Source organism: Ictidomys tridecemlineatus, chromosome 7, assembly GCF_052094955.1.
Source record: "Ictidomys tridecemlineatus isolate mIctTri1 chromosome 7, mIctTri1.hap1, whole genome shotgun sequence".
Taxonomy (NCBI): Eukaryota; Metazoa; Chordata; class Mammalia; order Rodentia; family Sciuridae; genus Ictidomys; species Ictidomys tridecemlineatus.
Window position 1 is genome coordinate 26,713,202 of NC_135483.1, and position 15,657 is coordinate 26,728,858.

Genomic DNA, 15,657 nt, shown 5'->3' on the forward strand with positions numbered 1-15,657 from the left:
TTTTTATTCATTACAACTGTAATGAATGTCTTAGATAATTCAGCTTTGAACTCAATCCTGAATGGGGGATCAAAGCATCAGAGATCCTCTGATTATATCAATTGCTTGGCAATTCACTGGGAAGTTTGCTACAATCCTGTTCCCTTAGAATTACATATAATAAAGTTCAACCTGAGGGAACCAATTGGTTTATATGCTAAAATGACTTAATATATGCTCACAGAAAATTCTATTGAATCAAATTAATAATGATCTCATCAGCTTGCCAAGTTACTCATTTAGGAGACACACATGAGCTATCCTGACAATACCAAAGTGACTCTGCATTTGTAACACTGATAATTATAGAGAATGTCACAACCAGCTTCAGAAAATATGATTCTATTACAGTTGTCAGCAAAAGAATTTCCTGCCACTGTGTCAATCCTAAAGTCTTTAGTGAGAAGTAAAACTAACAAGGTTAGGTAAAACAATTTGTACCTAGTTTTATCAAGTAATATTATGTATTACATGTACACTTGAATGCATGTACATTATGTTAAGATGTTTGTGAGCAAAGGGTAAGTGGGATTGACTTGTTACCTGTGTAAATTAAGCAATATATGGATAAAAAATTAAATTAATAACAGCTGGAATTAAATATTTAAATATTGGGCACAAACATACTAAAGAAGTAATCATTTCATACATATTATAAATAAGATTTTCAGCTTTTAAACAATTAATAATTTCTTCTTGTACACACAGTTATTGAGTGACTGAGTTAATATTAGAAACCAGGGCTGGGGATGTGGCTCAAGCGGTAGCGGCTCGCCTGGCATGCATGCAGCCAGGGTTCAATCCTCAGCACCACATACAAACAAAGATGTTGTGTCTGCCAAAAACCAAAAAATAAATATTAAAATTCTCTCTCTCAAAAAAAAAAATAGAAACCAGCTTATTTCTAAATAACACATGCTTAATATTTAGTAATTTTTCATTTTTCAAAAGACAATAATAAGTAATGCACCAAGTAAGTATAAACACACACATATATATACATTTATATAATATATATTTTATAAATAACAGTCAGTATAGGAAATATTCAAACTGGGTGATGTGCTGCAACATAAATTTATTTTTGTCACAGTTCTGGTGGTTAGAAGGCAGCAGAATACAACAGACACTAGTATAGCAGTATGCATAAATGTGGCTGTATAACTAATGTGATCCTACAATCTGTACACGTGGTAAAAAATAAGAATTCATACCCCATTTGAATCAAATGTATGATATATGATATGTCAAGATCATTGTAATGTTTTGAGCAACCAATAAAAAAAAAGAACTCTGAAATCAATGAGTTTGCAGTCTTGATCTTCTGCAAGGACTCTGAAGAAATATTGGTTTCTTACCATTTTTCTAGTTTTTGGTTACAGCCAGCAATCATTGGCATTCCTTCATTTATAGATATTTTATTCAATCTGAGGCCCAGCCAGTGCCAGCATGACAAGATCTTAACTAATTGCTTCTAAAATGATGTTATATCCAAATTGTAAAGACCACAATGTGAGGTTCTGGGTCAGGACTGTAACAAATCCTTTTGGAGAGAGAAAATGAAATCAACCCCCAAAATCCACTGTATACTGAAATGCTTTATGTTAATTATTGTATTTTTTTCATGTATTGCCAATGACTTTGGGTGAAACCATGCATCCTCTCAACCTTCCTTCCGGTTGAGAACCAAATATCTACTTTGATTTCATAAACAAGTTTATAAAATTTTAATAAAAATTTCAAAAGAAAGCATAAGATGCAGAAAATAATTAATAGTTAAAAGCACTGATTTTAATTTTAGTTTTTAAACATATAAAGGGATAATAAATGGCCACATTTATTTGCATATTAGCAATGCACTTATTGAAATAAAACTTCTTAACACCTGATATGAAGTATCATTAGAAGTTGACTTACCTTTTTCATTTTATATATATATATATATATATATCTGTAGTATACAATATAACATAATTATGTAGAATACATAGTGTATGTTATACATATAATTATAAGTATCCGTATATATGGCACATATTACAACACCAAGACTCTTATAAAGTAATTATAGTGTATTTAAACTATTCCTAGAAATTACTGTCATGAAAAGTTTGATGATTAAAGAAAGAGTAGTATTGTATTAAGATAAAATTTAGAAATTTTAAAATATATTTTTCTCATCTGAAAAACTCAGCAATCCTAATAAAACAACAGTGTTCTATTTATACAGTTATACCAAAAACTTTTGGAGAGCAGAGGCTAATTTTACTTTACTACGCTTCACATCAATTAATGTTGTAAGAGTAAATGGGGGTAGCTCACCAGTATGCATATATTTCTTTCTTTCATATCATGGTTATGTTTTGATGAAATATTTGTATGCCAAAATCAGTGTTTATTATACATGTGCATTTTTATTCATAATTAAATATGTGCCCTAGATGTGAAAAAATTCAATAACGCATCAGGTTCCTAAACTCATATATGTTGTTAGTAAAAAAAAAAAACAAGAATTACAGTAGATTTTTCTAAATTCAAATCCATAGTTAATTCACCAAAAACTTTCTAATATAAAGATCAGCACAACTCCAACAGAAGATATTATTAAGCCAAAATGTAAAAAATAAAACTTCCAGAACATTCTCAAGAAAATTGCCATATAAGTAGTGTCACTTTATTAAGAGTGAATTTTGTTTGGTGATTTTAATTCTTTACGATGTTTGGAGAAATATCAGTTAATTATGATGGAGAGATATGTATCTCATATGGTTTTAAATACTTTATCACCATTACAATTCATGATTAAAATTTTTAACAATTCAAATGTACTAATTCAGCTATATATTTCTGAATCAGTTATATGTGAAATGGCATTAAGAAATCCATACTAGAAATACTCGTATGGAAGGCTGCAGAATATACCTTCCAATACATGCTACTTTCATATAAAAATTATTTTGAGTTGAAGGACGCGAAAAACAGCAGATGCAAGTAATGTGTCTTAGTATGTTCTTTCCTACTCTAACAGAATACTACACACTGTATAATCTATAAAGAAAATAGATTTATTTCTTATAGTTCTGTACGCTAGGATGTTCAATGTGGAGGGGCCCATTTCTGGGGAGGGATCCCTACTTGTCAAATTGTGGTGAAAGACAGAGGGCAGGAGAAGGAAAGAAAGCAAGAGGGTCCTTACCAAGCCACCCTAGTAAGAATTACATTAACCCTTTAATCACGTGTTTCAAGGTCTCAGTTCTCAATGTTGTTGAATTGAGGGGATTATGTATCTGTCACAAGAATTTCAGGGAACAGCCAAACCACAGCAAACAGCACTGTAATTGTAACTACAATGTGAAAAACACCATCTCTATGTAAGGACAAAATGAATTTTTTTTTTTTTTGACACAGACAAAGCTGTAAGAATTTTGTACAAACAGACCTTGTTAAAATAATTTTTATCTTCCCTTAGACTCCCCACATAATTTGGTACCTTTTCATAATTATTCAATCAAATATAAAAGCATTTAGGATTCTTCAGGGTATTGGGTATTTATTTTCTTTAATGTGCTCCCATGCCAGGTAAGACATTATACTTTTCTCCTGTTCCTTTGCCATCAATTGAATTCTCAAGCCCAGCTGAGACCCTAAAAAGGTAGAGATAAAATTTTTCCTTCCCTACAACTAGCAAGCAAGTAAACGTTATCACAAAATTCATTTGATGAGCACATGAAGAAGCTGAAAGCATATCATAAAATAATACAATAGTAGCATCTGAAATGTGGAAAAGAACAGTGCAAGGAGTTATATAAACATTACCTCTCTGCTGATAAAAAAAGATCAGAGCAATTTTTATGATAATTTTAGAAACATAAGCCAAGTAACGTATTTTAACTAATAGACATTATATAAGGAAATGTATTTTAGCAAGGATTCAGATAAATTCCAGGGCTACAAGTAAAGGCAGAAGGGTAGGTAGAAATTATTTGTTGAGGTTACAAATTGAAGGGCAGTGATTATGGAGCTTTATGCTCAAAAATTGCCAGTCACCATTATTTTTATCCATAATAATTAAGGCTGAAAATTAATGTTATTTTGTCAAAGAATAGGTTATTATAATTATATGTCAGTCCACACCGTGGAAGATTAAGTTCATTTGTATATTAGGGAAAATGCTTAATAGCATTCAATTAATCAATGTTATTCAATTATTTATTTATATTCTTATGTAAAAGAACTCTGTAGCTATGCAATTCAGAGATGAACTTTCCTTACCATACTTCATCCTGCTGCATGTGGATATTTTTAAGTCAACTTCTTCAAGATGGCTTCTGGAGCTCTAATCATGAATATGTAGGCCAATAAAGAAAGAAAAGGGGGAAAGGCAAACTCTTCTCTTACAAATCGGCACAACTGGAGAAGAATTGGCAATCTCGTCTAACACCTGCACTTAACAATCCACTTGCCAGAACAGGCTAACATTGCCAAAACTGTGTTGTATCTGCAATTTACAAACATATTCTTTCCTCCCATTGCCTCGTGTGGAATATTGTGCACAAATTTAAAAGGGGGTTGTGTTGATAAGGAATAATGGTAACATGGGTGTTGTAATCTCCATTGGAGAGCCCAAATATGAAATGGCCCACTTGTTTCACATGTATTGGACTCATATTCTTCAGATTTTTAATTATGTATATGGAGTGAGTTAAGCCAAAAAAGTTCAAATCACTTTTCCAGAGTCACACCAGTATTAATAGTTATGAGATTGTGAATACAAGTGTACTGGTCTACTACTCCATGACTAATTTGACTACAATATACCACCTTCAAATTCATTCTCACCAAAAATAGAAAATATTTTTACAGTTTAAATAAACAAAGCAAATATATATATGTATATATTACCATTTTAGTTAGTTTTACAAATGCAGTGCAACACACGGATATAAGTGCTCAAATCACAGACGGTCTTTTCAATAAAGAGTCACAAAATAAGCAAATTAATGACCACCAAGTAGCTTAAAAATTTTCAAGCACCTTAGATGCTCTTGTGCTGCCACCATTGAATCAGAAATTCACCCCTCCAAAGTCAAGTACCAGGCTGATTTTAATACTGCAAATTAATTTTGCCTTTCTTTGTAATATATATGTATAAACTATATATTTGTAGTTGTTAGCCTTGTGTAATATGTTCTTGTATGTGACTACTTGAAGAATCTAGTTCATTTTTATTTTTATTCAGTATCATTTTGTACAGATGATTTAATATTCTATTGATAGACATTTGAATGATGTAAATATTTTGAATATGCACTATGAATATTTTGTTCGTGGGTTTTAGAATTTTGTCCCTTTGCATACCAATTTGCTGTATACCACAAGAGAGAAACTACTGTGTTGTGTTGTGTGCATGTTTTCATTTTTGTTAAACTCACTAAAGGGTTTGCACCATTTTCACTGCCACCAGCAGTTACATGGAGTCCTACCTTGCTCCACTTTTTAAATTTATTTATTTTTTTTAGTTATACATGACATTAAAATCTATTTTGATATTTTTATACATGTTTGGAATATATCTTACTATAATTAGGATCCCAGTCTTGTGGATGTACATATGTTACTTTGGTGTATTCATATATGTACACGGGAAAGTTATGTCACATTCTTTCTACTGTCTTTCCTATTCCTACCCCCTCCCTTCCCTTCATTCCCCTTCCTTTAATACACTAAACTTCTGCCCCACCCCCCTTGTTGTAGGGTATCATCCACATATCAGAGATAATAATCAACCTTTGGTTTTTGGGGAGTTGACTTATTTCACTTAACATATGATACTATCAAGATCCATCTGTTTACCAGCTAATCTTATAAAGTCATTCTTTTTATGGCTGAGTAATTTTCCATTGTGTTTACATACCACAATTTCTTTATCCATTCATCTGTTGATGTGCATCTAGGTTGGTTCCATAGCTTAGCTATTGTGAATTGAGCTGCTATAAATATTGATATAGGTGTATCACTGTAGTTTGCTGACTTTTACTCCTTTGGATACACACCAAAGAGTGGGATAACTGGGTCAAATGGTGGTTCCATTCTAAGTTTTCTGAGGAATCTTCATACTGCTTTCCAGAGTGGTTGCAATAATTTGTAGTCCTACCAATAATATATGAGTGTGCCCTTTTCCCCAACATTCTCACCAACATTTATTGTTACTTGTATTGTTTGATTATTGTCATTCTGGCTGGAGTGAGGTGGAATCTACGTGCAGTTTTAATTTGCATTTTTCTAATTGCTAGAGATGTTGAATTTTTTTTATATATTTCTTGACTATTCAGCATTAATTTGCAGGATATACAAAGAACTGAAAAAGCTTAAAAATGACCCAATCAATCAATGGGCAAAGGAACTAAACTAAACAGGCATTGCTCCCCTTTTTTTTAAAAAAAAAAAAAAAAAAAAAACCAAGACAGTGTTTTTACAGATAAATAGATGGATTGGTAGATAGACAGTAAATGGTGTTTTTCACATTATAGTTACAATTTTTCATAGTTGTGCCACATTGCAGATTAGGGGGTAGGTCTTTATATTTCTATGTTGATCACTTCTTGGATGATGCATCTTTTTATATCTTAAGATACTTTCTGAAGAATTTTGTAAAAGAGTGGCCAGAAGTATCCAGAGTAGCTGGAGAAATAAGTCCTTCAATAGTGAAGGGGCCTATGTCTCATGCCTATTACCATCACCCTACTGAGTTCACAATTATGAAGTAATGATAGTTTTAGGAATAGAGTAATTAAATGTTTAAAACATTTGATCATTTTAACAGTAAATCCCTTTTTCCTTTCAACAGCAATATTGACTTCATGAGGCACATAAATCTCTAGTGAAAAACATGGTAAACATTATCATCGCAGAACTTCCTTCAGGTTGTTGAAAAATACATGTTGTTTTTAATGTATCATGATTTGGTCTTTTAAATTTTAATTCAAAATCAAGTTGCAGTTTTAACAATTAGAAATAACTTTGTGTTAAAAAGTGATTTAGGCCATTGCTAATGTAAAATCAATTAGGCGTAACACTCCTTAAATCTTAGCAAAGAAGCTACTTAATACTGTGAGTGCCCAGAGCAATGATTAGAAACATGTTTTTTTTTTTATTTGACTCTATTTGATTAAGATTGCCTTTTTCAATCCTCACATACACAATACTACTCAATTTATTCTAAGAAAAGCTATGTAGTGGTAGGGAAAGTATCATTTATCATACTATTCATTTTATTTGAATATTATCATTGTTAAATCTATCTGCTTACTATTCTATATTTTTGCACATTTACATCCTACATGGTTAATTTAGTTTAATATCTTTAAACTTAATTTTTTCTTAAAGTATTATCAAGATTAATTTAATCTCAATATATTCAAAATTTGACGGAAATGTGTAAGATCCCAGGTGTTAAATTCTTCAAATATTAATAGTGTACTGATAAGTGTCACAAAAATAAAAGAAAGTTTATAAGTTCAAAACGAAACGATTATCAGATATAATAAAGTTACTTCAATTTCCTAGAAAATCAATAGATTAAGAAAGCATTGAAGATAGTACCATTTATTGGTATGTTTTGATGTGTATGCATTGTTAATCAGTTTTTCTATCACTTCGAGGAAACACCTGAGATAAACAATTTAAAGGAGGGAAATGTTTATTTTAACTAGCGGTTCCAAAGGTTTCGGTTCTTGGTTGGCTTGATCCTGCTGCTTTGGACCTGTGGCAACACATTACACTATAGTGGGAGAACCTGGCAAAGGAATGGCTCACTTGATGGTGTCAGGGAAGTGAAAATGAGGAAGAGACTAGTGTCCCATATTCACTTTTAGGACATGCCCCAGGGACTGTAAACTAGATCCTATCTCCTAAAGTTTCCACCAATAGTACCAGAAGTATCTCCCAATAGTACCAGAACCTGGTGACCAAGCCTTTAATACACGAGCCTTAGGAGGTCATTTCAGATCCAAATTTTAATATGCACTGGCCTATATTAAGGGGAATCCCATGGAAAAATGCAAAATAGGTCTAATATAAACATTATCAAAGTAGCCTTTTTCCCTCCAGCCTCCACTGTCCCTAGCCATTCCATTTTTCATGGATCATGCTCAATATTAAATTTTAAGAAAACCTGAAGCATCCAGTTAAATGTTTTTCACTGTCCTCTAGGTGTCTCTTTTACTACTTGTCACATTGTATGTTTTCATGCTCATTTTGCCAAATTTCTTACTAAAGACCAAACTTTACAACCTTTAGCTACAGTTTAGTCAGGGATTCTTGAATGTTGTGTTACATTTATTTGGTGTATAACGTTTCTTTAAATAAATAGTGATTTATGTGATTTATCTCTGAGAAATTTTGGTTTAACTTTAACAATTTTAAATAGACTAACTTAAAATCGGGAGTGGTGATAAACATAGATGCATGTCAGCCATTTTCTCATCTAGTCCATAGAATATACTAGATAAGAAAATACATTTACATTTTCAATAATTGTTTAAATAGATAATTTTTGGCAGTATTCAGATATGTTTTGGCAGTATTCAGACATGATTTTGTTATGATGGATACCAGTTGCTTGCCTTCCTATAAATATAAATTTTATTATATACATGTTCATATCTGTGTGCTTTTGTAATTACGTGCGCACAGAATATTTCTTCCTAAATTTTATGATGAAATAAAATTTCACTAACATTTATATATTGGAGCTGTACCACACAACAGTACCAAATCTCATCATGTACCCTTGTATATGTATATTATCTTCAAGTGTATATGTTTGTGTGTGTGTGTGTGTGTGTGTGTGTGTATGAGAGAGAGAGAGAGAAAGTCATTTTCATTTTACAAAGAAGAAGTGAGTCCAGAGAACTGTATATTATTTACACAAAACCAGAGAAATAGAATATAATGAAAAATACTGGCACTCGGGTATCTTTCATATCTTCATAGTAATGATTGTTGCTTCTATTAGTTTTCTCATAATTCCCTTCTCCTTATGTACTCATTTTTATTTTTATTTATTATAACATTTAGATTATTTTTGTTTGCATTCTTATGTAATTTAAGTTGCTAAAAGCTATGCTACTAATTAATTATCAATATACAATTTAAAATTATTGCTAATAGTAAAACTTAACAAGCATATTTCCTTTATTTCAGAGATCATGTAACCTAGACCTGAATCATAAGTTTTTACTTTGTATTTATCACAAAGACACTAAAATAACCATGAGTCATTATTGGCAAAAGACTATAAATCTTTGCACTTGTGTCTAACCACATTTGAATTATTCACTTTTAACAGTGAGCTATTTTGAAAGAATGTGTTTGAATGAATGCACTGTACACTTAGCATAGAATTTTTAGTTAAACTGGAAAAGCTACTGTGCAGTTTTTCACTAGTTGTGTGCTTTAGATTCATACCTTGCAATTCTCATTATATACAAAACTTTTGTTGGATGCCCTTTAACAAAATCAAGAAAGGATTAATTAGCAGAATATGCATACATTCTAATAAGGCACTGGTATTTTGAGAAACAGAACCTTGTTTATTTGGGGGGGGGGGAGTTGGAGAAGGTCTGACTGACCTTTTGAGTACATGTTCTCCACTTTTAAAGAATCTTGGCAGAGAGCTGTGGTTGCCCACAGGAAGAAGGAACTCAAGGGCATGACTGGGCTGGGAAGCTTTGGCTTTGCATGAAAACATTTCATCAAGCAGGAGCACATTTTATTCTTTTATCTTCATGTAAAAGTTTCTTGACTCACTCCTTTTGCAAAGAAATATTCAGGAAGTGGGACTTTTTTTTTTGAAAAAAAAAAAAATGATCCCTGTGCAGTCCAACACAGCTTTCTGTGAGACAGCTGAAGTTTGGAGAATCTTATCTGCAATCTTTGCCTACTTGTTAGCACTCCTCTATCTCATCCCATAAAGGAAACAATGATATTTTACAATGATACTAAATGGTACTAGTAGTCTATGTGCTTCTGCATCTTTGCAATAAATTATGATCACATAAATGAGTAGTGAACAAGTAAAATCTTTATCAAGTAAATGTTTTCAAATATATTCAAAAAGAGAAAGAAGAATCTATTATATTTATTTGAAGAATTCTAAAAATTTGTTTCTTATAATTTTTCCAATAAGTAACTTTCAATCACTGAAAGATGTTCTTTTGAAAGAATATTAGTATATGAAAGAAACTTTAGGTAAACTTGAGGTAATTTCTCAAAAGCCCAATAATAGTTTTAAGAAACTCTTCAGGCAAAAACAGAAAATCTCATTAATATCACTAGCTTATTTGGAAAGAAGACAAAAGGGCTCTAAAATGTAATAGCTGCAATTCTTCAGAAGCACCCATCTGGAAAAACTCTAATATTCATGCTAATACTGTTTTTAAGTACAATATGGTGAGTGTGTGTGTGACTATGTACCTTGGAATACTGTTTTGATATTGTAGCAAGGAAAATGGAATTTTTTATTTTAAAAGTTCAAATTTGAGTCAGAATTTATACTATATATAATCTTTCTCTCAATTTGCAGTTAAATATTGCATTTTAATTTATTTTTTAATTGTAATTATTTTCTACAAGTAGTTTTTTATAAAGCAAAAGTTTTAAAAGCAAAATTGTTTTTGTTATTCAGTTTTTAGTTTTCCCTCAAGGAGGATGGAAAGTGTAAAGATCATTTTTTAGCAATAGAATTTGCGTAATATTTAACTCATCTTAATAATAAATTATTGTTCCTTAAAATGCAAACTTCTTGTTGTTGCCTTTTAATTGCATCATTTTAGTGAATTAAAAAAAAACTCTGCTGTCAATTTTCTGAATGTTTTTCAATATTTTATGCAGAGAGTGATAGAAAATGTATTATCTGTGGAGTACCTGCTACTCCAACCCAGCCTGTGGACCAGCAGCATCAACATTAGCTTTGACTTTTTTCTGAAATTCAGATTCTGAGCAGTCTCCCCAGAACTACTCAGTGTCCACATTTTAACAAGAAATTTGGTTTATCTGTTTCCAATGTCCTCAGACTATAATTTTGAATTTGATTATACATTAGAATAACTGATTGGCTATTCCAATGCAATGTTATACTTGAGAAACTTTTTCTAAGGTCTCTAAAAGTGTTTTGTTTCATCAGACATGGTAGTGCATGCTTGTAATCCCAGTGACTCAGGAGGCTGAGGCAGCAAGATCACAAATTTAAGGCTAGTCTCAGCAACTTGGTGAGACCTTGTCTCAAAATTTAAAAACAAAAACAAAAATAAAAATCTTTGTTTCATGCAATCCTACAATGAAGACATTATTGTCTCCATTTTGTACATAAAAAGGGGAGAAAAAAATCATCTATATTTGGGATATTCTCTCCTTCATAGAATAATTAGTACTTTAAAAACTTACTCAGCAATTTCAGTTAAAATCTGGATTTTACTCATTAAATATCCTTACTGTGGAATATTTCAGATTTCCATCAACATTGGGGTAAAAAAAGAAGTGTAATTAATCATTAACTTAGTCTTCAAGTATATGTGTATGTTTTTTCATGTTTTATGTAAAAACTGACTTGTTCCAAAAAGTGTTTAAAATGGATACAGGTAAACCAGTAAAGTTAAAATTCTTAAGTGGATGTTACTTTGAAAGAATAAAGAAAAGTTTTATCAGAAGCAAAGTATACAAATACTGACTTTACATTGCTATCCTAAAGTCATAATAATGGCATTGTGGGGGTGTGCATTTATTGTTAAACTCTAATGATTATGAAAATGAGTATATGAGGAGATTTTATAGTCACATTTTTATTAGGCAAAAGCAAAATAATTCTACAGAAATAGAAACAAAATATAGTTATTAATCCCTGAAGTGTTTATTGAAAAAGCTTTATGGATAAGGAACATGGAAAAAGAAAATAAACATTAGTTGAATTCATTTTATAACTTTTAAAGCTTTTTAAACAATTCAATTATAAAGAAACTGTGAAGAAATATTAATTTATAATTTTAAGTGTTTTAGTGGTAGGCTGTTTTTATGAGAGTGTTGCATGTATTCATAAAATAATAAGATTACAAATGTAATATTAATTGAGCATGTTCATGATTTTAGGTAATATATAAATTTTATTTTACATAGTTTAATAACTCCTTTAGATAGATAAAATCCTCATTTTATTTTATAGGTCAAGAAATTTAACTAATGGCTTATAAAAGTAAGATTGAGACTTTTAGATTGAGACTGTAATTGAGACAATCTGGTCCTATTTATTTTTTCTCATTTTCACCACTAAAACACCTCCATTAAATCCTAGGCCTTGTAACCAGTTTTAGGACCAGTGATTCAGGTCAGGATCAACCAAGAAATGAATTAAATCCAGCCTTACACAGTTTTTTATAAAGTTCAATGGATTGGAGTTATACGCCTTTGCTACTGTTTGAATGTCGTCCTTCTAGAACTCATCTTGAAACTTCATTGCTGTTACAAAAGTAGAAAGAAGTGACACCTTTAAGAAGTGATTGTGTCATGAGTATTCACTTTCCTTTCCAACATGTTATGATGCATCCTGAGGCAAATGAACTTCTATTGTATATAAATTATCCAGTCTGTGGTGTTCTATTATAGTAGCAGGAAATGCACAAAGAAACCATTTGTTTCTACTTTAGTCTGTAGCAGCTTTGCCACCACAATGGTAGAGTTGGGTAGTACTGCCAATGATGATGAAAATAATAGGGCCTTTCTAGCCCATAAAGCCAAAGCCATTTACTACATAGCCCTTTACTAAAAAAGTTTGCCAATCTGTGATAAATAATGTTTTCTGCGATGTAAGTTTTAATATTGAAAATATAATCAATATACCTTGAAAATGTTTTATTTTTTCCACAAAAGCTTTTCCTAATGTGTTTAGAAAATGATGAATTAATGAAACTGAACACATTTTCTTAATTTAAGATTTCTTAGAATTTTAAAAAATTTATAGGATTTTGAATATTCAAAGGAAGGTCACAAACCCAAGTTTATTAAACATTTTTTTAAATCATAGGATTTTTTTCCCTTTTAGAACTAGTTTGTAATCTATTAAATAAGCATTGCACTAGTAAATATAATTTTTCATTTAAACAATATTTATTGCACATTTTACTTTAATTATAAAATTATAGATAATTATTCTTATGTATGTGTAATCATTTATAAACAACTTCTGTTAAGAATCAAGTTAGAATTAACTGAATAGTTGAGAAATTGTAGCTTCTGTATATTCATTTTACACTGATAGAGCATCTTAATCTGTTTACTTTTACCTAAATACTTTTGATAACATAAGATCTTTTGATAAAACCTTTATAAAAATTATAAAATTGATTTCAATTGGGAATTTTAAAAATTTATTCCTTATAAAACACAACCAACTGAAAGAAAAACATAGAATACTGTCAAGATTCCAGGATAGTTTTCAGCCCTTGTGATGATTATAGTCAGTCTACGAGTTGTGTTTATGGTATTAAAGGTGAAATTGGAGGACATACTACTCCAAGGATCATTCATTTCTTTGTTGAGATGCTGATAGCTGTTGGTAGCAACAAGTTTGACATCACTCACTCTGAAAAGAATCATCAAAACTTTGCTCTATTGTTGTTTTGAAGTCAAACATTCATATTTTAAAAATGTCCAGAGCTTTGATAGAATTGACTTTGAATAACCAGGTAAGGATTCTGGATATGGTCAGAATACACACATTTTGATTTGGTAGCATTTCCAGGAGTGAGGTTACTTTAGAAATCATACTTTTAAACATCTGTAAAATTCAATTGGTAGTTGACATTCATGTCATGTACCTTTATACTATAAGCATACACAGACTTTAGCTACACTCCTTTGTTTTCTGATCATGATAATTCCACAACATGCAATTCAATTTTTTTAAAAAAGAATAAAATCCAAAAGCAAAAGAAAGTCATATAAGACAAGAAAAAATACAGAGGGCAAGCAAATTTTGTGCACAGTACATCAGAGGGAACAATACTGAGCCTGTCTATGTAGGTTTTATGACTCATAAATAGAGTTGACATTAAAAACAAACAAACAAACAGAAGTGCATCTTCTAGTAATTGTTCAGAAATCACTATAGTTTGACTGCTATATTCAAACCACAACAGTTCTCAGGAACACAGCAATAGCCAGTTTGATGGTAAAGGCAGCTTTTCATTATTCAGAGCATTATAGTAGTCAGAATATTTTTACTCTGGATATGCAGGGGAGAAAGAAGTAACTGGAAAAGATACCCACGAACTTAAGACACTATTCCAGTTATAGCAATATGCTCTTGCAAAAACAACAAAAGAATAAATGTATTTTTATTAAAAATAATTATATTCTCTGTTTACTATTTATTATTATGCACAATATTTGAAAGGAACTCAAATTTTTAAATCATTATTTTGTATTAGAGCTTTATACTTATACATAGTAGCTGGTTCATTCTGAAAAAATATGCATGGAATCTAATCCACACCATTTCAGTCTCCATTTCTCCCAACCCCAACTCCATTGTACCTCCTCTTGCTCATCCATCACCTATCCTTGATTATTGTTTTCCATACAAACCTAAAGGTGGAATTCCCCATGGTACGGTTATACATGCACATGACCTGATTTTGTTAAATTTATTCCACATTTCCTCTCCTTTCTCATTCCTCCTTCTTCCCTCTGGATCTCCTTCTACTATTCCTTATATCTTCATGATATCTGATCACTCCTTTTCCTTATTTTGCTATAGCAAGAACTCCAATTTGACAGTCTTAACTGACACTTCAAGCATATTATGTTTCCTTAGAAGGCAAGATGTTGTCTCTTTAATATAATAACATCTATTGTTATTCCCCAAATTTCTGTAATTCAAACAAGATAAAGTCTTTTAGCTTCATTTGTTAAAAGTGTGGAAAATAAAAAGGGTGAAGTTCTATGGATCTCTTGTATAAAGAAGAAAAATGTAAGACTTATTCTACAGAAGGCATGACATGTTTGGTAGTGCTGCATGCGTTCAACACAGGTAAACATGTAGTAAATACTTTACCATGACTTATAGAAATTTGATCATTATCCTTGTCAACACTTGATCAAGTGCACATTATAATTGTTGATTCTATGGCCATCAGTTTACTAAAAGATATTTATAAGTTTGTACTCTTACAGCCATTTAAAATCAAAATCCTGTTTCAGAGGATGTCTGTTGTATGTACAAAACTAACATACAAGCCGGGTGCTATAGTACACACCTATATCATCCCAGTGGCTCTAGAGGCTGAGGAAGGAAGATTTCTAGTTCAAAACCAGCCTTAACAACAGTGAGGTACTAAGCAACTCAGTGAGACCCTGCCTCTAAGTAACATACAAAATAGGAGTGAGGATGTGTGGCTCAGTGAGCGAGTGATCCTGAGTTCAATTCACAGTACCTAACAAACAAACAACAACAACAAAAATTAACAATACAGACATTACATTCTGATTTAACTTTGTATGTGATTTCTGGGTTCTGTTGTTTGTACTTTGACATGTTTATTGCTCTTTTGTGTATTAAGTCATCTT